Source organism: Zootoca vivipara, chromosome 6 (assembly GCF_965207765.1).
Source record: "Zootoca vivipara chromosome 6, rZooViv2.hap1.1, whole genome shotgun sequence".
NCBI classification, from domain to species: Eukaryota; Metazoa; Chordata; class Lepidosauria; order Squamata; family Lacertidae; genus Zootoca; species Zootoca vivipara.
Window position 1 is genome coordinate 1,555,908 of NC_142589.1, and position 22,465 is coordinate 1,578,372.

General features: G+C 45.3%; 1 long non-coding RNA gene across 1 annotated transcript; it reads left to right on the forward strand.

The window, feature by feature from the left end:
• The first annotated feature begins 12,693 nt into the window (after window positions 1-12,693).
• On the forward strand, window positions 12,694-19,055 carry LOC148685218 (uncharacterized). Its single transcript, XR_015950413.1, has 3 exons — window positions 12,694-13,659; window positions 14,259-15,396; window positions 18,067-19,055. It is a non-coding gene; the product is annotated as an uncharacterized LOC148685218 (long non-coding RNA).
• Window positions 19,056-22,465: the final 3,410 nt, after the last annotated feature.

Below are 22,465 nucleotides of genomic sequence, written 5' to 3' on the forward strand. Positions count from 1 at the left end.
TTGCTTGAAATTGAAACATTAAAGAGACTTAAATTTCAGCATCACATTTAACATTTTTCAAAGTGATTTCTGTGCTAAAACTGTGTTCTGTTTGAGAAAATAAATCAGAAATTGTTTTATGACTTGTTTTCACAATTTTTTAAAAATAAACAATTTCAAATTCTGTGCTATTCATTCTTCCTATAATACATCTGTGTTTGAAATATGATTGGCTGGGGGGGGGGGGCGGGGGCGCCAGAAGGTGATCTTGCCTAGGGCGCCAAAACCCCTAGCACCGGCCCTGGGTGTAGAGGGCCAGGTTGACCTGGGTGTGTTGGGGGGGGGGCAATGGCAGAGGATCGAGGTGACCTGGGCGAACTTGCAGGTGGCACCAGGCTGAGGTGGCCTGGGTAGGTGGCGGGGGTGGAAGGACGTGGCGGGGATGAAACGATGGGGTGGGTGTCCCAGATTTGGGACAGAAAATGGAGAGTAAGGATTCCTTGCAAGGTGGTGTGTTGCTCGATAAGGGATTGAGTGTTTGGGTGGGTGGGGAGGGAGGCTCGTTTAATTTCATTGTACACAGGTTGTACAATGACAATAAAGCTATTATTATTATTATTATTATTATTATTATTATTATTGAATATTTCAGTGTTGCTGAAGGAGGAGGATTGCTGGGTGTGGCTAAACTGGGTTTTGACAGAGCTCAGGTGGGTTTGGAGGGCCTCAGCCTCCAGATACATGCTTGTATTATGAGTTTTGTTTTGGGAAAGAAGATGAGGAATGTGTAACTGGTTGGTTTGCTGCCTTGAAGCTTGTTTTTTGAGGGGTTCCTAGGCAACCATGAACCAAACTTTCCCCTCACAGAGCAGGATATAGGCCAGCCTGAGTCAGGGTTTGTGATATACCACTTCATGATGAGTCCTGGGCGAGTGGCAGCATTTTAAACTGACTATGACTAAGGCTCTGTATATTTGACTTGAAGATCAACTTCAGAGTCTGTTGGTCTAGACCAGTGGTGGAGAATCAATCTTTGGTCCTTCAGACGATTGTTGGACTCCAACTCCTATCATTCTTGACCATTGCTTATTCAGGCTGGGGCTGTAAGGATTTGGGAGTCAAGCCATCTCTGGAAGGTTACAGGCTCCTTATCTGTGGTCTGGACTGGGTGAGGGCAATCAGCCACCTCCTCCAGTTGACTTGTTTCATACCAGACACTAGACAGTTAAGGGTCAGTGCAGTCTGGAATGGATTTAGATTAAGTCTCTGAGAGGTCCCCAGGCTCAGACATGGTGGTTTCCTCTCTTTTATCGTATTATGAAAAAACTTTAATAAAATATTATGGGGGGGGGATGGTAATGAGAGGTGGTGGGGTTATGGGAGGTTAGTGAGGGGGGTGGGCAGGGCGGGCAAATATTACAAGCAGGGGCGCACACAGCCCACTTGTATCAGTGGCACAAGACATAAATAGTTACCAGCAATGTTTTTGCAAGACGATAGCACGTGGCTCTCCTGGGACAGACTGTTTAGTTTTGGAAGAGTGAAGTGTGTGGAACCTGTGGCTCTCCAAATGTTGTTGGACTTCCAACTCACATCTATTCCAGTCAGCATTAATAGTCAGGGATTATGGGAGTTATTTTCCAGCAACATCTGGAGGGCCAGAGCTCACTATCTCTGCTTTAAAGAGTGCCAACTGTTTTGTATACCTTCTTATCATTCTAGTTGAAGACACTGCAGAGTCTTATAAACCTATATTTTGGAGGTCAGCTAGTTCAGATGGTTTTGAGGGTGAGACAAATCCATGGAGGATAAGTCTATCAACAGCTACTTCCTTGATGGCTATATGTAACCTCCGGTCTACCGGAGTAACTTCCGGTCTACTGCCAGTGCTGCGCGGCAACGCTCCCCTCGAGCTCCGAGGGAAAGGGCTCTGAGAGGGGGAAGGGAGAGCCGCGAGAGCGACGCGGCCCCAAAAGAGCTCCAGATTGGGCTTTCTGGAGACAAAGTTACTCAGCAGAGCCCAAAGCGACCCCTTTACTCCCCGGCAAGCCCTGTTAGGAGCTCTGGAGACCAACTAAGTTTGTCATAGGTATAAGTCATAGGTATATTTGTCATATACCTATGACAAACTTAGTTAGTCTCTAAGGTGCTACTGGAAGGATTTTTTAAATTTTTGTTTAGCACTAAAACAGACCATAAAATTTGTGATATTACCATGCAAAAATGACAAAAAATTACAGTAGATGGGGGAGCCAAGATATGGGGCTGCGGAGTCCCTGGGTGTGTTCCATGGACCCCCAGGGGTCCCTAGACCCCTAACTGGGAACCACTGAACTTGATGATCAAAGGCTTAATAGCTTGTTTTGCTGGTGCTTCTCTTTCTGGTTGCTTTTCTATTTTTTTCTGCTCTGACCAAGGAAACTAGTATTCAGCCATGAAGTACCTCAGGTTAGGGCAGAGCTTTCCAAACTTTTCATGTTGGTGACACATCTTCTAGACATGCATCATTTTGTGACACAGTAATTCAGTTTTATTAGCAAACCAGAGGTTAAACTCACCCCTTTCCAGTCCCAAGACGAGTGCGAGGAATGTTCATGCAACACACCTACACACTATAGCCGACACACTAACACAGTTTGGAAATCTCTGGGTTAGGAGCTTTGCCATAAGGTACTCCCAGAAGGGACACGGGTGCTGCTGTGGGTTAAACCACAAAGCCTAGGGCTTGCTGATCAGAAGATCGGTGGTTCGATTCCTTGTGACGGTGTGAGCTCCCGTTGCTTGTTCCCTGCTCCTGCCAACCTAGCAGTTCGAAAGCACATCAAAGTGCAAGTAGATAAATAGGTACTGCTCCAGCAGGAAGGTAAATGGTGTTTCCGCGCACTGCTCTGGTTCACCAGAAGCGGCTTAGTCATGCTGGCCACATGACCCGGAAGCTATATGCCGGCTCCCTCGGCCAATAAACTGAGATGACCGCCACAACCCCAGAGTCGTCCGTGACTGGACCTAATGGTCAGGGGTCCCTTTACCTTTACTCCCAATATGCTCTGGTCATTGTGCAACATTGCGTTTCAAAAACCTGAATTTGAAAGGAAGGGGACCACATTACAGCCTGCAGTTTTCAAAGTACAGTCATACCTTGGTTCTTGGACAGAATGTGTTCTGGGAGTCCATTTGACTCCTGAAACCATTCAAAATATAGTTAGATAGATTTATTTCAGCTTTAAGCTCATATGCACATAAAAATAGACACAACGAGACATACTTGCTTTACAATCAGTAAAAATAAATATAGGGCTAAAATATAATAATTACAGATAATATAAAATTAGGAAAAACAATATGATCCTCTTATAGGACAGAACAGAAGTTAAAAATCTTGCCACTTGCAAGGTTACAAACGAGTCAGTGCCTTGCAGTGATAGGGTGAGATGAGTCTCTACTGGAAGTCCAGAGAATTTTTGGACTAATAGTCTCAGTAGGTTTATCCAGACAGCACTATACAGAGGGCAAGTAAAAACTATATGCTGATGGGATTCCGTCGACTGGTTATCACAGGAACATAGAACTGAGACTCGGCCCTTAGAGAATTTGTGAAGAAGGTTGTTGGAGGGGAAAGCATTGAACCTCACTTTAATAAACGCAAAACGATGGCTGGCAATAGAGAGGGATGATAAATAAGCTGGAACATGCTTTGCGGGAGTAACGCCCATGTGCCGAGGCGAACATACCCCTCCCCAACATAAGATTACGTTGCAACTCTGTATCATCCAATCTCTGATTGATAATTTTTTTAGCTGTGGTAAGATCAACATTTAAAGATTCTAGGGGGGGGGGGGGAGATTCCAAAAAGCAAAAGCTTGGCATGGATCTTGCTGGCCCAGGGACTGGTGAATTTGTCACGCCATAAACATTGGGCTAGATAATTTGGTAATCTGTGCCAGAGAGTTAGCCAGTAATTGAAAACCCGTTTCCACAGAAGTGTCTCTAGCGAGGGGATCTTCAGTTCCAGACGCATAGCCGCATTGCTCACACATGAGGGAAGTTTCAAAATACGCCGTAAAAATTGATTTTGGAGGGTCTCAAGAGGGGAAAAATTTGCCAAGGCAGCCCAAAGTGGTGCAGCATATGCGAGTATGGCAGCTACTTTCGCATTAAACACCTTCAACCCCGAAGGCACGTGCAGAGCCCCATCTGAGACATAAAACTGGAGAAATGCGTGGGACACAGTTTTAGCCTTATTGAGGAGATATTGAATTTGTGCTTTCCATCTCAAGTTTTGTTGAAAAAATATACCTAAATATTGGAATTTGGCAACTTGTTCTACTGTTGCTCCATCGAGCTTCCACTTGTATAGTTTTCGGCTACTGAAGAAAATCATTATTTTAGATTTAGAATGGTTGATGGTTAACTGATTGGTTTGATAATAGGAAACAAAGATCTTCAGTGCTCTATTTAGGCCAACTCGAGAATAGGAAAGAATTACTGCGTCGTCTGCATACAGAAGCAGTGGGCAGCGATAATCCGCAAGGCGGGGGTCATGAATATTGACGGGCGACTCGATTAGGGGTTTTCTCATATCACTTATATACAAATTAAAGAGATAGGGAGCTAGTATACAGCCTTGGCAGACTCACTTGTTTATAGGCACTGAATTCGTGAGTTCGCCTGCTAGAGTTAGTCTCACTCTGGCAACTGATCCCTCATGCAGTTGGATCATAAGCCATAAGAGTTTTCTGTCAATGCCCCAAGTAGCAAGTTTCACCTATAAGATGTTTCTGGGGATGCTGTCAAAAGCTGCCCTCCAGTCAATAAAGGTAGCACATAAATAGCTCTGACTGGGGGTAGAGTATTTCAGTGCAAGGTGGTAAAGAATTATAGCATGGTCCGTTGTGGAGCGATTGGGTCTAAAACCTGCTTGTTCATGACTGATTAAGTTGGACTCTTCCGACCACTGGGTCAATTTGGACAGCAGAAAGCGGGCATAGATTTTCCCTAGGATTGAAAGTAGGCTGATGTTACGATAGTTCCCCAAGTTAGCGGTGGATCCTTTTTTGTGAATTGGGATGATAATAGCCTCCTTCCACGACTTGGGAATGAGACCTGTGGTGTTTATAGCATCAAAAACTTTGGTCAGAATTCCAGCCCACCACTCAGGATGTGACTTAATCGCCTCCGCTGGGACCAAATCAGGCCCAGGTGCCTTACCCACTTTCAGTTGAGATATCAAGTCTTTTATTGACCCCGGGTCGGTAGGAGGCCAAATGGGTAGATGGCAAAACAGGTGCTCGAAGCAGGCAGATGGTGCGTCCACCTGTGAGAAGCACTTCCTCAAAAACTGCTCCCAAGTAGGAGCAGGGATAACGGCCAGGGGGTATTTTCTCACTCTTATATTAATTAGTGACCAAAATTCATGTGACCTATGCGATTTGGATGCTGCAATTAAAGCCTGCCAGCAATTTGATTGCCAGGTGTGTTTAGCCTTTGTTTGGGCCTGTTTATAGGCCATTTTGGCTTGAAAATATGTAATTATAGCACCTGAGACCTTGTATTCGTTATAAATTGAGCGCAAAAGGGTTCTAGCTTGTTTACACTGAGAGTCATACCAGGGGGCACCAGAGTTATACTGGCTGCGATTTACCACTTGGGGAGGTATCATAAAAAAGGCTGTAAGATCCACCATAAAATGATTAAACAGCCGCAGTAGTACGTTGGGGTCATGGGAATCAGAAGCTGTATAGCAGTGCCCCAGCTCCTCTAGCCAGTCCAGAAGAATGTAATGGTCGATGGCATCAAAGGCTGCTGTGAGATTCAGCAGAACTAGGAAACAGCATTCACCTTTGTCCCTAGCAGCCGGATCTCATTAACCAGTGCGACCAAGGCAGTTTCAGTCCCATGCTGAGGCCTGAATCCCGACTGGAAGGGATCCAAATGGCTCACATCCTCCAGGCGTGCTTGGAGTTGTTCAGTAACCACCCACTCAATCACTTTGCCCAAGAATGGAAGATTTAAGATTGGGCAATAGTTGGCCATATTAGCCGGATCCAAAGATGTTTTTTTAAGAAGCGGTTTAATAACCATCTCTTTCAGCAGGTCTGGGAAGGGGCCTTCTCTGGCCAAAAGGTGGGTCTAGGCTGATCTTCTAATCTAGACAAGCAGAATGTTGCTGTTGTTGCTGTTAATTTCATGTATGAATTGCTTCCTGATGCAAATTTAGGCAATGCTGAAGAGGCACCTCTTTACTTGACCTTTGACACATGTGTGTTTTCAGGCCCATCATATCCTTGTGAATGTAATATGTTTTAACTGTTTTTATTTCTGATTTTAAAATTCTTGTAATTCACACTTAAATTTGCTGGTGAAGGGTGGGTAATATATAAATAAATATGACTACTAAATCATAGGTCCATCCTGTCCAGTAGTTTCATTCTATCCCATAGCATGGCTTTTGTATACATTTTGTGCACATTTTGTATATCAAATACACTTTCAAAGCATTCACGATTACAATATGCATTTTCTTCGCATCCTTTATATAAAAAATATATTTTTCTGCACAATTTTTGAGGACTGCAGAAACTGAAGAAGTTGAAATCCAACTAGAGGTTGTGTTCAAATCCACACATAGAGTTGGGAGTTTCTGATCAGGTTGGTCCACTCCAAAAAGCAGGCTAAATGAATTCCTCGCATCCCTAGTTTTACTGCTTCTTAAATGAATATAAACAATTTCATTAAACGTATTAATGCTGATTGTTTAAACTTAAAAAAACCTAATAAGAATTTGCTGCTGCATAAATGATTTAATGGCTGTTTGTTATTTGATATAATTACCAGAGCAGGGATATGCATAAATTTAATGCCTGCAATATTTCTTTTCTAATATGTAGTATTTATGTCTACATTATGTTTCAAATATGCATATTTATGTGTTACACTGCAAGCCTAAACCATGCTGAAAACCGGCTGACGGGGTTTCAGATGACACAGAAGTGTTCTCCAGAAACCAAGAGAGGATCTGCCATTGGGTCTGCAGTTCCCCAGGCAGCAGTGCCAGCTTGGCCCCGTGGCCATGGGTGCCTGGGGCCATGGGTGCCACACAGTGTCATTTAGAAGAGGGATGAGGAACCTTGTTGAGCCTGAGGGCCCCATTCCTTTCTAGGCAGCCTCTAGGCCATGGGTCTGGGGTTTGTGGGGGTCAGATGATGGAGCAGCAGATATGAATACAGTGGCACCTCAAGTTACCAACGCCTCAGGTTACAAACACTTCAGGTTACAAACTCCGCTAACCTGGAAGTTCCCTCGACTTGAGAACTTTGCCCCAGGATGAGAACGGAAATCGTGTGCTGGCGGCGCAGCGGCAGCAAGAGGCCCCATTAGCGAAAACATGCCTCTAGTTAAGAACAGTTTCAGGTTAAGAACGGACCTCCGGAACGAATTAAGTTCGCAACTAGAGGTACCACTGTACTGCCTCTGAACACACAAGGCTAGTTCCCATACATACTCACACTCCCCCTTCTAGCCAGTCAAGAAGCACCATAAGAGTTCAAGGACACATTCTAGGCAGGCAGAAATGTTGGCATGCTCTCCCACATTTCACTGATGAAAATAGGGACAGTCTAGTCTAGTCCATCATCATCATCATCATCATCATCATCATCATCATCATCATTTTATTATTTAAACCCTGCGCTAGCCACTCTGGATGGCTTCCAACATATATAAAAACATAACAAAACATTAAACATTTTTTTAAAATTTCCCTGTACAGGGCTGCCTTCAGATGTCTTCTAAAGGTTGTATAGTTACTTGTCTCCTTGGCTTGGTGGTTGCATAACTCCAGTGCTTTTATTCCTAAAAAAATGTTTAGGGGTACTCTCATTTTCCTACTCATATTGAAATACTGCCCCTCAATGAGGCCAAACTTAGATTCATAAAACGTTTAGGGGTATGCGTATCCCTGCTTCCCGCCCAGAAAAAAGCACTGCATAAATCCATATCCTCCATCATTTCTCCAGTGAAAATAGGGATGTCCTTAGGAAAAGCAGGACATTCTGGGATCAAATTATAAACTGAGACAGCTTCTGTAAATCCAGTATAGTCCCTGGAAAATAGGCACACCTGGAGAGTCTGCACTGTTGCAAGTAAGATGGGGATGTGGCCTGGCAAGAGTCTCAAGGGCCAACAAAGAAACCTGGAGGGCCACATTCAGCACCTGGGTCTGCAGCTCTGCATCCCTGTTTTAGAAGCACAGAAACACCTGCCTTCCTTTACATCTGATCGCCTGACTGTGAGCAGGTGCCTCCTGTGCCTTCCTGCTCCACTTCCCTCATTCAGGTATTATTTCTCAGCCTTTCCTGCCGTTCTTCGGGGAATCGGCTCACAGAGCACAGCTAAGGGAGGGCTTTTTTATTTTAAATGGTCCCAAGGTGACTGCATTTAATGGTGAAGCTCTCCCTGCAGCCAAGCCTGGTTGTAAGAAGTGAGCTGTGTGAGGAATGCCTGTTTTCCATGGAGATGACATATTTCATTTTAAGCCATATGTTGATTTAGCTTTGTTGTACAAGGTTAAGAAGAGCAATTGCATAATGATATTTCCAGAGTAACAGCAGGCGAATAGGAACTCATGGGACCATGGGTGTAGCCAGGAGGGGGGGCAGTTGCCCCCTAAATCAAGTAAATAAACTGACCAACTGTGTTCTGCCCCCCAACATAAAGCCCCTCTCAATGAGAAGAGCCAGTTTGTTTCAGTCTGTAAGCCTTAGTAGGGATAGGAAATGGCTTTTGTGATTAGAGTGGCCATGTGTCCTCCTTGGCAAATGACAGTTCCCTATCTGAAGGGTTCACGTCCAGGTTAAAGATAAAGAACCGTAGAAAGGGAAAGCAGGAGGTGCCCTAAAGGCAGCTGCCCACCAAATAGCACCAGGATAACTGTGTGACCTGGTGACACTCTTCTCCAAGATAAGATGGATCGTATGTTTGTTTCCAAATTCACATCTCTACATATAAATCAGGATATGTCTGTGCCCTCTTCTGTCTTCTTTGGTGATGAATAATCCATTATCCATACTCCATTCCAGGAATTTGCAGTGATTCTGCAGAACCTTGACTACACATTCAGACATAGCCTGGGACGTGGCAGCTGCCCAGGGCTGCCAGGTGCTGAGGATGAACCTGCCTGTCCCATTCCAAAATATAATACAAACTAGCAAAGAATTACAGGCACACTGCAGACAAATGCAGGCCCCATTCATTTCAGGGGGAGAGATGAAGTCTGCAATCCTGCTAGGGTGATCACTTGGTCAAGATGAAGGAAAAAAAGAGGACAAAAGATGTGCAAAAATTTGCATTTGCTAATGTATATAGATGGAAGTCAATTTAGAAGGAATGTCTTTAATTTAAATGCAAATGCAACATCTCACCATAGTGAAGAAGACTATGACCAGGTGATTGATCTGTGTGGCGGCTCAGTTTGCTGTTCCGCTACTCTTACTCAGCATCACTTAATTCCAAGTAAATAAGTGGATCTAAAATAAGTGGACTCACCCTGTTGGCCCTATTTAAAGGCTCATCCACACTTACCTTTTGCCCTGCACTTTCTAGGCAGAGCTCTGCCCTTTAAAGTGACACTTTTTTTCCTTCACTGCTGAATCGGAACAAGTGGCAATTCATTTTCCACTGCTCCAATTCAGCAGTAAAGAGAGGGGTTTCACTGGGAAAGTGCCAGGGCAAACTTGGACAGTACCTGTGCCTAGAAACATGACACAAAAGGGAGTCTGGATGAGCTCTAAGGGTAAATGTCCCTCAGCTGATCAAACACTTGGGAAGCAATGTGTTAATTTGTTGAGCAAAGTCTCGGTTGGCAAGCCGCCAGGGATCTTATCATGAAAGTAAGGCTCATATAGTGGTTTCTAAGATTTGGCTGGCTAGATAAACAGCCTCTTACTCACAGGGAGTTTCAGAGCTATGGCTTGCATTTCTCAAGTGCAGGACATGAGGTCACAACAAACAAAGCCCAGGACCTTCCCCTGTGACTCAGCGTAGCCTGGGTGTGACCAACTGGTCTAAACCGCTTCATGGTGGTTTGCAACTGTGGCCTGAGGTTAGGGACTCCAGTAAACAGAATTGTTTCTACACACATTCCCTGAGGGAGGTTGGAACCAGAAAAGAAAAGTTGAAGTGGGAGGGAAGCATAGGAACACAGGAAGCTGCCCTTCAGTGAATCTATCTAGCTCAGTATTGTCTACACTGATTGGCAACAGCTGCCTAGTACAGGAAGGAGTCTTCCTCAACCATACCTGGAGACATTAAGGATTGAACCTGTGAGCAAAGCAGATGCTCTCCCATTGAGCTACAGCAACCTTAGCATGAGGCAACACCCAGGCAGGAGCTTTTGTTCCCTTTTAGGGGAAGAAACTAAGGAGTGAGGTCAGGGCCATAGCCAGGGGGTGGTGAGGTGGGCGCCCACCAGGGCACGGGTGGGTGGGGGTGCAAAATAGGCTGCCAAGACCTTCTGCTGGGTGCCCTGTCTGGCCAGCGCTCTCTGCGTGCAGCCCAGGAAAGCCCTGGTTGCACCCCTGCCCCTTGACCCTGCTGCGGCTGGGCTGGCTGGGCAACCTGGTGGAGGAGCCTGCGTGCGCCCATTTCGCTCTGCCTCTCCCAGACCTCACTTGGGGTTGGGACTGGGAAGGTCCACCAACCTCGGCCCCTAACGCTGCCCAGCCCACCTCACTGCCCAACCCCCTGTTGGGTTTTTTGAGTAATCAAATTGCACCTGAGCCAGTCTGATGTCAGTACTGTCAGTTTAAGAAACAGGTGTCGGTGTTTTGTGGACGTTATTCTCTGTATATAAGGCTCTGTTGGAGGTTGAGAGTGTTGGAGGTTAGGAGTGTGAGTCTACTGATAAAGCGTGTTTGGAATTAGTTTTAAAAGTCTCCAGGGAAAGCTTAGTTGATAACAGAGAGTTTGTTTGCTTAAAATTAAAGTCTAGGTTAGAAAAGCCTTTTTTCTCCTGGTGACCTACTTCAGCCAAGTCAGCTTTTGTTGCGCATTTTTCTTTTGACTCTGCAGGAAGCATACTTTCATGGGCCACTGATAACTGGGGTGTGAGTTTTTCTTTTTCACCTTTTTTCAGTACCCAGTTATTATTAATACCCCCTTCCTCTCCATTGTACAAGTCTCTCAGATGGTGGGAATTCTCAGGGCAGAAGCGCCTCCTTACGACAGCAGAGGGAACTCCTCACAGGCTTTCCCGCATTGGGAAATGGCCATCTGAATGTGTTAGGTCAGCTACTCTGGCTACACACTACAGAGAGGCAATGGTTTTCCTTCCTTTGGGAACAGTCAAAACACGCTTGTTCCGCTTTTTGTTCCTTCCCTGCTAACCAATGGAAGGCATTGGAGTGCTCAACATGTTTGGCTGTCTGGTGGGGGAACAGCAAAGTGCACCCCTTCTCAGCACCAGATTTAGGGTGGTGTGCCAAGCTGAGGGAGGGGGTGCAAAATTGAGAAGATGCATAATGGAGAAGATCCATTTGGGGACGCCAAAGTTTGGCCTCACACAGTGTGGGGAAACTGCTGGGATTCCTGAATACTGAGGCTGAGCACAGGTGTCCCTTATTAGGCCTTCAAGGCTAAGACTAATGAAGGTCAGGTGATCAAAAAACATGATGGGAGAGGTGAGTGCTCATCTGGAAAGCTCTACCAATTAAGTCCTATGATCGTAAGTCAATTAGGTCATATCAGGTCTTATGATTCGGGTCAGTTTTGCTTAAACTCGGCGTTTGGGCTATTGTGCTGGAGGAGACTCTTGAGAGTCCCATGGACTGCAAGAAGATCAAACCTATCCATTCTGAAGGAAATCAGCCCTGAGTGCTCATTGGAAGGACAGATCCTGAAGCTGAGGCTCCAATACTTTGGCCACCTCATGAGAAGAGAAGACTCCGTGGAAAAGGCCCATATGTTGGGAAAGATGGAGGGCACTAGGAGAAGGGGACAACAGAGGACGAGATGGTTGGACAGTGTTCTCGAAGCTACGAACATGAGTTTGACCAACTGCGGGAGGCAGTGCAAGACGGGAGTGCCTGGCGTGCTCTGGTCCATGGGGTCACGAAGAGTTGGACATTACTAAATGACTAAACAACAACAACAATGACAGCTCTCATCGTGAAAGGATCACTGCTACCAGTCATGTTGCCAAATTGAATTCTGTTCTATGCTCAGGAACCTCTTGTTCAACTTGCACCACCTTGAGTGCTAGCTAATTAATAGTCAGACAAGACAGTCCTCTTGCTTTCTTTGCTTCTGAGTAGCTTTAACTCGTCATCTGAAGCCTTGTTTTTTAAATAAAGTTTTTTAATGTTTTTGTTGTAAGAATATTAAAGGGATGCCAGTATCCCACTACAGTGGAACCTTGGTTTATGAACACCTTGGTTTATGAATTTTCGGTTTACGAACACCGCGGACCCATTTGGAACGGATTAATCCACTTTCCATTACTTTCAATGGGAAAGTTCGCTTCAGTTTATGAACGCTTCAGTTTATGAACAGACTTCCGGAACCAATTGTGTTCATAAACCGAGGTACCACTGTACTTCATTGACTTTTGCTTATACTTTTATGCTGTATCCTTATGTGCTCAGTCTGCATTAGTTTTGTTGTATATACTTTGTATCCAAGCTGCAATGTTTGTTGTAAACAAAATCTGCCCTTTTTCTCTTATGGGATATCCAAGAGCTTGTATAGAGTCCTTAAGTGGGTTCCCTATCGGTAGGAGAAACTAAAAGGGGCCAGCCAGAGAATATTCGGAAGCAAAGCAGCAGGTAAGCCTGATCTTTATTAAACTGTTGCAAAAGGGTCCTCACTCACCACATGCAGAAGGGAGGAGCCACCCAGAACAAAGGTGTGTCAGCTCTTATATAGAAGGTGCCAGCCTATAGCCCAAGACCACCCCCCAATACATCACAGAAAGAGGTAGTCTCCAGCAGAAATACGTCACAGGGGACGAAAGCCCTGTCTTGTAGAAAACTGTTAATGGTCACTGATTGGATTACCTGGGCAGCCTGGCCATTCTTTTGTAATGATAAATACTTAATTCCTGAGCCAGGTCACAGGCTCATCCTACTCCACGGGTGTCAAAGTCAAGGCCCGCGGGCCTAATCCGGCCAGGCAGACCTTGTGATGTGGCCCGCCTGCCGCCCGCCGCGCCTCCACGGAGCCTGGCGGGCGGCTGCTCGGCTCCTCGGCTCCGCCCCTGAAACAGGCAATGTGGGACGCGGCGTGCTTTTTCCTGTGGTTCCTATCGCCGCCCTCCCTCCCTCCCTCCCGTTCTGGAGAAACACATTACAAAAGCAAGCAAAAGCGGGCAGAAGAAGGACGCAAGAGGGAGGCTGGACAAGGAGGAGGAGGAGGCGGGGCTTTAGCGGAGCCCTTCGTCTCATTGGTTCGCAGGTGCGCTTTCGATTTTCAGTGGCGCGCGAGGTGAAGGTTCAGCGTTATAGCTTCTCCGCGCGCCCACCTCCCCCCAACTGCCGCTCACCCCCTAAGGAAGGGTTTCCTCTCAGCATGGCTTCTGCTTCCAAAGGGGGGAGAAAGAGTCCTGCTCCGGCCGCGTCAGCAGCATTGCGGGTCTCGGCCCTGGAGGAAGAAGTGCGGGGCCTGACGGAGGAGCTGAGCCAGTGCCAGGTGGGTCCTGGGACGGAGGAGGAGGAAGGGGCGCAGGGCCTTAGGGGCCGGGGGAGAGGAGGGCTTCCCTCACTCCGCAAGGCCCATCGTCCACTCAGGAGGCAGGCAGCAGGGGGAAATATCGCAGCTTTGTGTGGAGTGGGGAGGGGTACCCCCAGAGGTCATCCAGTCAACCCCCCACCAGACAGGAGTTTCAGCTAAAGCATCCCTGATAGACGGGCATACATCCTCTGCTTTAAAACCCCAAGGAAGGAGAGTCACGGAATCATAGCGTTCTGAAGTGGGAAGGGGTCCCTCAGGGGCCATCCAGTCGAACCCACCCCTGCAAGGCAGCAGGAGTCTCAGCTAAAGCATCCCTGATAGACAACATCCAACCTTTGAATTTGTTTTTTCCAGACTGGGGTATATATGACAACGACAACAACAACAATTTATTATTTATACTCCCCCCATCTGGCTGGGTTTCTCCAGCCACTCTGGGCAGCTCCCAACAGAATTAAAAGCACAATAAAACATCAAACATTAAAAAACTTCCCAATACAGGGATGCCTTCAGGTGTCTTCTAAAAGTCAGATAGTTGTTTATTTGTTTGACATCAGATGCTGTTTTGCGGATTGCTACAGCACAAGACCTAACGCCAGACATCGATGGACTGACCTCAGGAAAACAATGTCAGCCATCTAGTCAGAAAAGTTTTTTAAAAAAGTTAATGCCTTGTGTTTGCCATATGTGTAATAAACAGTGTTTGGAAATATTTGTATGTTTTAAAAAAATAATTACTGTCTGTTACCAAAAATCATTTTTCAATAAATTGTACAATAATTGTACATTTGAATATCTACTTGCCATTATTCTGACTATGTTTCTGCTTTCAGAGCTAGTTATTACTTACATTATTACAAAAAACAGTAATATTTGAATGCAGTGACAATAATTTATGATAATAAAGAGTGGACACATAGTCCTACAGATACAACCGGCCCTTTGAGGGTGACCAAACTGCTGATGCGGCCCCCGATGAATTTGAGTTTGACACCCTTGTCCTACTCACATCTTAAACATGCCCTTAAGGCAGAATTTGTGAGCACAGAGACAATGGGGAGGTTTTTTCTTTTCCTACCTCCTTGCAGAGAAACATTTGGTCAGTTTGGGAGAGTCAAAATGGTTTCAGGACTGTCTTCCTGTGTTTCAGACATGTGGTTTATATATTTATGTACGTGTTTGCCTTGTACATTTAATTTATATATTTGAGACTTTAAATTCTTATAACATGTTGTATCTCTATATCTGTATTTTGTATGTATTTTGTATCTCTATTTTATATTCTCTTATGTTGTATCATTGTATTGCTCTTCGATCCATTATGTTATGAATGATGAACTTAAACTGCCTATATTTGTACTAATAACTTTATATTGTAATAAGAACCATGAGTTGAGGGCTATGAAATAAGTGACTACACAGTGCCATGTACTGACTCTACAGCAGACACACAACAATTCACAAGTCAATGTCTTTATTCACAAACAAGCTTACACAGACAATCACACCAATGTGTTAAATGCAGAGAACACCCAAAACATATCTTCATTTTCTTCCTTATCAATCTGCTTCAGGCATCCCCCACAGCCTTCCTGCAAAGCACCAAAGAAAATGTGAACCTGCCCAAATCCTTTGTTTACACTGTCTAGATCTTAGGCAAACAAAAACTAAGTACTGAAAATAAAACCATCAACAGTCAATCGCCCCTTCTGACATGTCACTTACCTAAAAATCTCTCATGCTGAGAGCCTAGTCAGAAGCTTTGGGAATGGGGGGCTGAGCACCAGCACAGGCCACCCCACGGCCCCTGTTCAGGGTGGTATTGCCAGGAAGCGGGCGTACAGTGTGCTCAAACTTGACTGCCAGCACTGGCTTGGGTGGGGTGGGGTGCCAAGTTCTCCCCTGTCCCCCATTCAGGGCAATATTGCTGGGAACTGGGCTGTACCCATAAATAAGCCTTGAATTTTAAAGGTGCGGCTTATTTGCAGTTGTGTCTATGATCAGATGCAAACTGGGGGCAGTCTTCAACTAATGAGCAACAGAACCTTCTCCCCTCTCCTCTCCCTGTGTTTACCACACACCCTCCTCAAATCTGCTCCGAAGAGATTTAGGGGATGATGGTCTGTTGTGCAAGCCAAAATCCTTACACTGGCAGCATGCATTTGTTGCATATGGTCCTATTGGGAAAATTGTGCCCTTGCAAAAAATAGCACACCTGCTTTTGCAGATCAATTTTCAAAATGTGATGCCACTTTTTGGCAGAATTGCTTCTGGAAATTGCAGCAAGCATATTGTCAGTCCCTAAGCACCATCCCGCTGGTGTGCATGAATAGCTTCTGTAGCTCATCAAGATCCTGCAGATTCAATTGCCTGGCCTTGACCAATTGAGTGCATTCTGGAGAGAAGAAAACAAGCTCTCCCTATTCTGCTGTGCTATTCCCCAGACATTTTCATTATGGTGCCCATCGAACAGTGCCTTGTACTAAAAGCCACTGCTGTCAAATTATGTTAGAAGGAATAGGGAGAAAGCAGAATGCTCCACATCTAATCCTGTCACCTGGAAAATCAGCAGAGAAATATAATTTTGTAATCTTTCAAATTAAATCAAAGGCTGTTCTCTGTACTGATGAGTTAATCCAGTGCAGTTCCACTCAACCATGACTCTGCTGGTCTGGTCTTGGTTCACAGTGGGAGCTATTCTGGGCTCTCTGTGTACTTTTCATTGTTTTTGGCAGTGATTTCCATTCATGTTGCAAATGGTTTCTGTGACTATCCATTAAGACTTATCTCCACCTGAAGGCCACAAACCCTCCTGGGCCACCTTCCAGGGGCCAGGCTGAAGTGAGAAATTTAACTTGGTAAGGAGGCCAATGTCTACACCCACATCTATGATTAGAGTTCAAGAACACACTGCAGCCAGGCAAGGACACCTAGGAGGATGTGAACCAAGGCCAGGGAGAGGGTGTGGCTAGCCGGTGGGGCGGGGCGGGGCAGGGGTGTTATGGGCCACATAGAAAAGGTCAGAGGGCCACCCTTGGCCCCTGTGCTTGAGCTCCCCATTCAAGAGGAGGCTAACATGTTGTAGTTACAGGTAGGTAGCCATGTTGATCTTGCATAGTCGAAACAAAATAAAAAAATTCCTTCCAGTAGCACCTTAGAGACCAACTAAGTTTGTCATTGGTATGAGCTTTCGTGTGCATGCACACTTCTTCAGATACACTGAAACAGAAGTCACCAGATCCTTAAATATAGTGAGAGGGTGGGGAGGGTCGTGGGAATGGGTGATTGACTGATAGGTGTGGAGACCCGACTGTTTACTACTGCAATTGGTCTACAGGAAAAAGCAAGGAAAACAATATATTTCCCCCTTCCAGTAGCACCTTAGAGACCAAAGCAAGGGATGAGATGGCTAAAGATAGTTTTATCATGTATAATGAGATAACAATCCAATGTCTTTATTCAGACCAGGTTTCTCCATGGTTTTAAATTTGGTGATAAGTTGCAGTTCAGCAACTTCTCTTTCCAGCCTATTTCTGAAATTCTTTTGTAACAAGACAGCTACTTTGAGATCTTGTATAGAATGTCCTGGGAGATTGAAGTGTTCTCCTACTGGTTTCTCTGTCTTGTGATTCCTGATGTCAGATTTATGTCCATTTATCCTTTGGCGTAGGGTTTGGCCTGTTTGTCCAATATAAGGGCTGGCCAATGGGCTCTGCAGAGTGGTGAATGCTTCCCTCTGTGAGGGAGCCTTCTTAGACCCGCTGAAAGAGGCGGTTATTAAATCGCTTCTTAAAAAAACATCTTTGAACCTGGCTGATATGGCCAACTATTTCCCAGTCTCAAACCTTCCATTTTTGGGCAATGTGATTGAACGGTGGTTGCTGAACAACTCTAGGCATGCCTCGAGGATGCATCCCTTCCAATTGGGATTCAGGCATCATTATGGGACTGAAACTGCCTTGGTTGTGCTGGTCAATGATCTCCAGCGGGCTAGGGACAAGGGTGAAAGCTGTTTCCTAGTTCTGCTGGATCTCTCAGTGGCCTTTGATACCATCTTTCTGGATCATCTAGAGGGGCTGGGAGCCGGGGGCACTGTTATACAGTTTTTCCTCTCCGTCCTCCTGGGCCATGTCCAGAAAGTGGTGTTGGGGGATGAGTGTTCAGACCCCTGGGTTCTCACTTGTGGGGTGCCTCATGGTTCTGTCCTCTCCCCCATGCTTTTTTAGCATCCATATGAAGCCGCTGGGAGAGATCATCAGGGGGTTTGGGCTGAGTGTTCATCAGCATGTGGATAATACCTAGCTCTACCTCTCTTTTAAATCAGATCCAGTGAAGGCAGTGAAGGTCCTGTGTGAGTATCTGGAGGCGGATGGATGGTGGCTAACAGATTGAGGTTGAATCGTGACAGCACAGAAGTACTGCTTTGGGGAGACAGGGGGCGGGCGGGTGGGGGGGACTCCCTGGCCCTGAAAGGGGTTCCTGTGCTCCTGAAGGACCAGGAGTACAGCATGGGAGTCATTTTGGACTCACAGCTCGCCAAGGAGGTGCAGGTCAATTCTATGTCTATCATAAGGTTACCAGATTTTTTTTCAATGAATCCACGGACACTTTCCAACTTCCTACTAAATAGATGGATTTTGTCAGGGGACTGATTTGTAAATCCGGGGACTGTCCCCGGGAAATGGGGACATCTGGTAACCTTAGTCTATCAGCTCCATCTGGTACGCATGCTCTAGTTATCTCTCGCTTGGACTACTGCAATGCGCTCTACGTGGGGCTACCTTTGAAGGTGATCCAGAAATTACAATTAATCCAGAATGTGGCAGCTAGTGACTGGGAATGCCTGCTGAGACCATATAACACGGGTTCAGAAAGACCTACATTGGCTCCCATAATGTTTCTGAGCAAAATTCAAAGTCTTGGTTATGACCTTTAAAGGAGTGTCATAGAATCATAGAGTTGGAAGAGACCACAAGGGCCATCCAGTCCAACCCCCTGCCAAGCAGGAAACACCATCAAAGCATTCTTGACATATGGCTGTCAAGCCTCTGCTTAAAGACCTCCAGAGAAGGAGACTCCACCACACTTCTTGGTAGCAAATTCCACTGCCAAACAGCTCTTACTGTCAGGAAGTTCTCCCTAATGTTTAGGTGGGATCTTCTTTCTTGTAGTTTGAATCCATTGCTCCATGTCCGCTTCTCTGGAGCAGCAGAAAACAACCTTTCACCCTCCTCTATATGACATCCTTTTATATATTTGAACATGGCTATCATATCACCCCTTAACCTTCTCTTCTCCAGGCTAAACATACCCAGCTCCCTAAGCTGTTCCTCATAAGGCATTGTTTCCAGGCCTTTGACCATTTTTGTTGCCCTCTTCTGGACACATTCCAGCTTGTCAGTATCCTTCTTGAACTGTGGTGCCCAGAACTGGGCACATTACTCCAGGTGAGGTCTGACCAGAGCAGAATACAGTGGTACTATTACTTCCCTTGATCTAGATGCTATACTCCTATTGATGCAGCCCAGAATTGCATTGGCAATAGGAGCTGGTGCATCACACTGCTGACTCATGTCAAGTTTGTGGTCAACCAAGACTCCTAGATCCTTTTCACATGTACTGCTCTCAAGCCAGGTGTCACCCATCCTGTATTTCTGCCTTTCATTTTTTTTGCCCAAGTGTAGTACTTTACATTTCTCCTTGTTAAAATTCATCTTGTTTGCTTTAGCCCAGTTGTCTAATCTGTTAAGGTCATTTTGAAGTGTGATCCTGTTCTCTGGGGTATTAGCCACTGCTCCCAATTTGGTGTCGTCTGCAAACTTGCTCAGGATGCCCTCAAGCCCATCATCCAAGTCATTGATAAAGATGTTGAATAAGACTGGGCCCAAGACAGAACCCTGTAGCACCCCACTAGTCACTTCTCTCCAGGATGAGGAGGAGCCATTGATGAGCACCCTTTGGGTTCGGTCAGTAAGCCAGTTACAAATCCACTGAATGGTAGCATTGTCTAGCCCGCATTTTACCAGCTTCTTTACAAGAATATCATGGGGCACCTTGTCAAAGGCCTTGCTGAAATCAAGATAGGCTGCATCCACAGCGTTCCCTTCATCTCCACCCCCATTGTTCAGCCCAGACATTGAGGTCCAGCTCCGAGGGCCTTCTGGCAGTGCCCTCAGTCACTACAAGAAGTGAGGTTGCAGGGAACCAGGCAGAGGGCCTTCTTGATAGTGGCCCCCCACTCTGTGGAATGCCCTTCCACCAGATGTCAAGGAAATAAACAACTATCTGATTTTTAGAAGACATCTGAAGGCAAGCCTGTTTTATGAAGTTTTTTGGGAAACAACAACAACAACAACAACAACATTTTTTACTAACCAAATGTGTGGTCTTTTTCTATGCTAGGGGAGGAGGGAAGTTTTGGAACTCACAAGGGCATTCTGTTAAAAGTCTAACAGCCTATCTTTCCATGCTTTGCTTTGCTGCATGTTTTATATTTTAAATCTCTCACCAAATAGTACTTGCCCCAAACCTTGATCATGGCATCCAGGGAATTCTCCTTTATATACTTATTTTTCCTTGCACAAACAGATCGAGCAGTCTCTTCTTATATTCTTCTGTTCTCCTTCTGGCTTGTAGGGATGTGTATAGATGCTAGGAGAGGATATATTTATTAGATACTAGCTGTACCTGGCCACGCGTTGCTGTGGCTCAGTGCGTTAAATTATAATGAAAGGAAAGAGAAAGTTGACGTTTCAAAGTTGTAGAATATCACAATACTAGTGGGTAGACAATATTTTTTTGTTGTTCCATTGTTTGTGAAGATATAGAGATTTTCTGGTTTGCCGACTCTAGAACATGCAACATATACTTGTCCATGTGAGAAACAATCCGTCTCTAGATCTAAACCGCGGGTGGTGGGAGGTGAGGAGCAGCAAGGCCTGCTCTGCCTCCCAGGCTACCTGCCGTCCTCCCTCTTCCCCTGGTGGCTATGGTTCTGGAATGGCAAGGTAGTAGTAGTAGTAGTAGTAGGGGGGGAAGTCTAGAAACGTTGCTTTATTCCCTCCCCCCCCCCTATAATGTTCTATAGGATCTTTTCCTTTGACGTCCAACAGATGGCGCTATTGCTACACAAAAGGATATGGCGTCTGTTTGGCTATTTTTACAGAAAACCATGTTTTTACCTGACAGGTGTGACATATATAATCTAAGTTTATGCAAACACTCATGTATTGGAATGGAACGTTGTGTCAAAATTTCAACGCAATCATAGAATCATAGAGTTGGAAGAGACCACGAGGGCCATCCAGTCCAACCCCCTGCCAAGCAGGAAACACCATCAAAGCATTCTTGACATATGCCTGTCAAGCCTCTGCTTAAAGACCTCCAAAGAAGGAGACTCCACCACACTTCTTGGCAGCAAATTCCACTGTCGAACAGCTCTTACTGTCAGGAAGTTCTTCCTAATGTTTAGGTGGAATCTTCTTTCTTGTAGCTTGAATCCATTGCTCTATGTCCGCTTCTCTGGAGCAGCAGAAAACAACCTTTCCCCCTCTTCTATATGACAACCTTTTATATATTTGAACATGGCTATCATATCATCCCTTTATCTTCTCTTCTCCAGGCTAAACATACCCAGCTCCTTAAGCTATTCCTCATAAGGCATTTGTTTCCAGGGCAACAAAAATGGTCAAAGGCCTGGAAACAATGCCTTATGAGGAACGGCTTATGAGAATCGGTCAAGCGGATTCGGAGAAAAGTGGACCCACACAAACATGGACATTTAACATTTTCATATATATAGATTATTCTTCCTTCCCCATGTTTGTGAGTTCAGCAGAGTGCCATCCATCCCTTTGCAGCTTCAAGGGAAGCTTAGATAGGCCAGTTTTAGCCTTTTGGTTTAGGTAATCCAGGATGCTTTAAAGCAGTTTTAGTTGAGGATCTTGCCCTCTCTTGGCAGTTGAAGCGGAATCTGTTGAAGATGGCACAATGCCTTTGTAAATTTCAAAGCCAGCATCCTGCCATCCTCTTTCATCAATGTGCTTTGTGATGTCACTTCCCAAACTCGAAACTCTCCTCTGTTCCAGACAATTTCTTTGACTTTTCTGCCATGAAATGTCACCTTCTCAGATGAAGGTTGCAGGCATTCATCTCCATTAGCAGGAGCTCTAACACGTGGCTTTTTTTATAGTGAATACAACCAGCTTTGAACTCTGCCTGCCCCTGCAGCATTTCCCTGATCTGATGGAATTCGTGTGCAATTTATTATCTTAGTATAAACATGCATTCTCAACAAGCACTTGCATATTTTTTATTGCTTGCAGCCGTGCCTGCTGTGATGGGAGCTCGCCAGTTCTTAGTTGTCAGCAGCCTAATGAACCACGTGTATGATGAATAAATGCACACAAATTGACACAATATGGAATGTTCTCTATTTGGCTGCTTGGGCATTAGCAGCCTTCACCCTCTTCTTGCCCGGAATTCTGGAGTGAGAATGACTATTTAATAAGCACTGCACTCTTTAGAATTTCATTAATTGGATTGTTCCCTGTGCTTTGGGAAATGACCCTGCTCATCCTCTTATTCCAAACCTTCTTCTTCCTAATGAAAATGCTAGGCATCTGTCTTTGCTGCTTATCCCTTTCCTATTTTTTCTTCAGCAACCCCCCCCCCCCAGCACATTCTATGCAAAACTGGAATGTAAGAATATAAGAAGTAACAGATTGCTGGATCAGGCTGATGGTCCATCCAGTTCACCATTTGT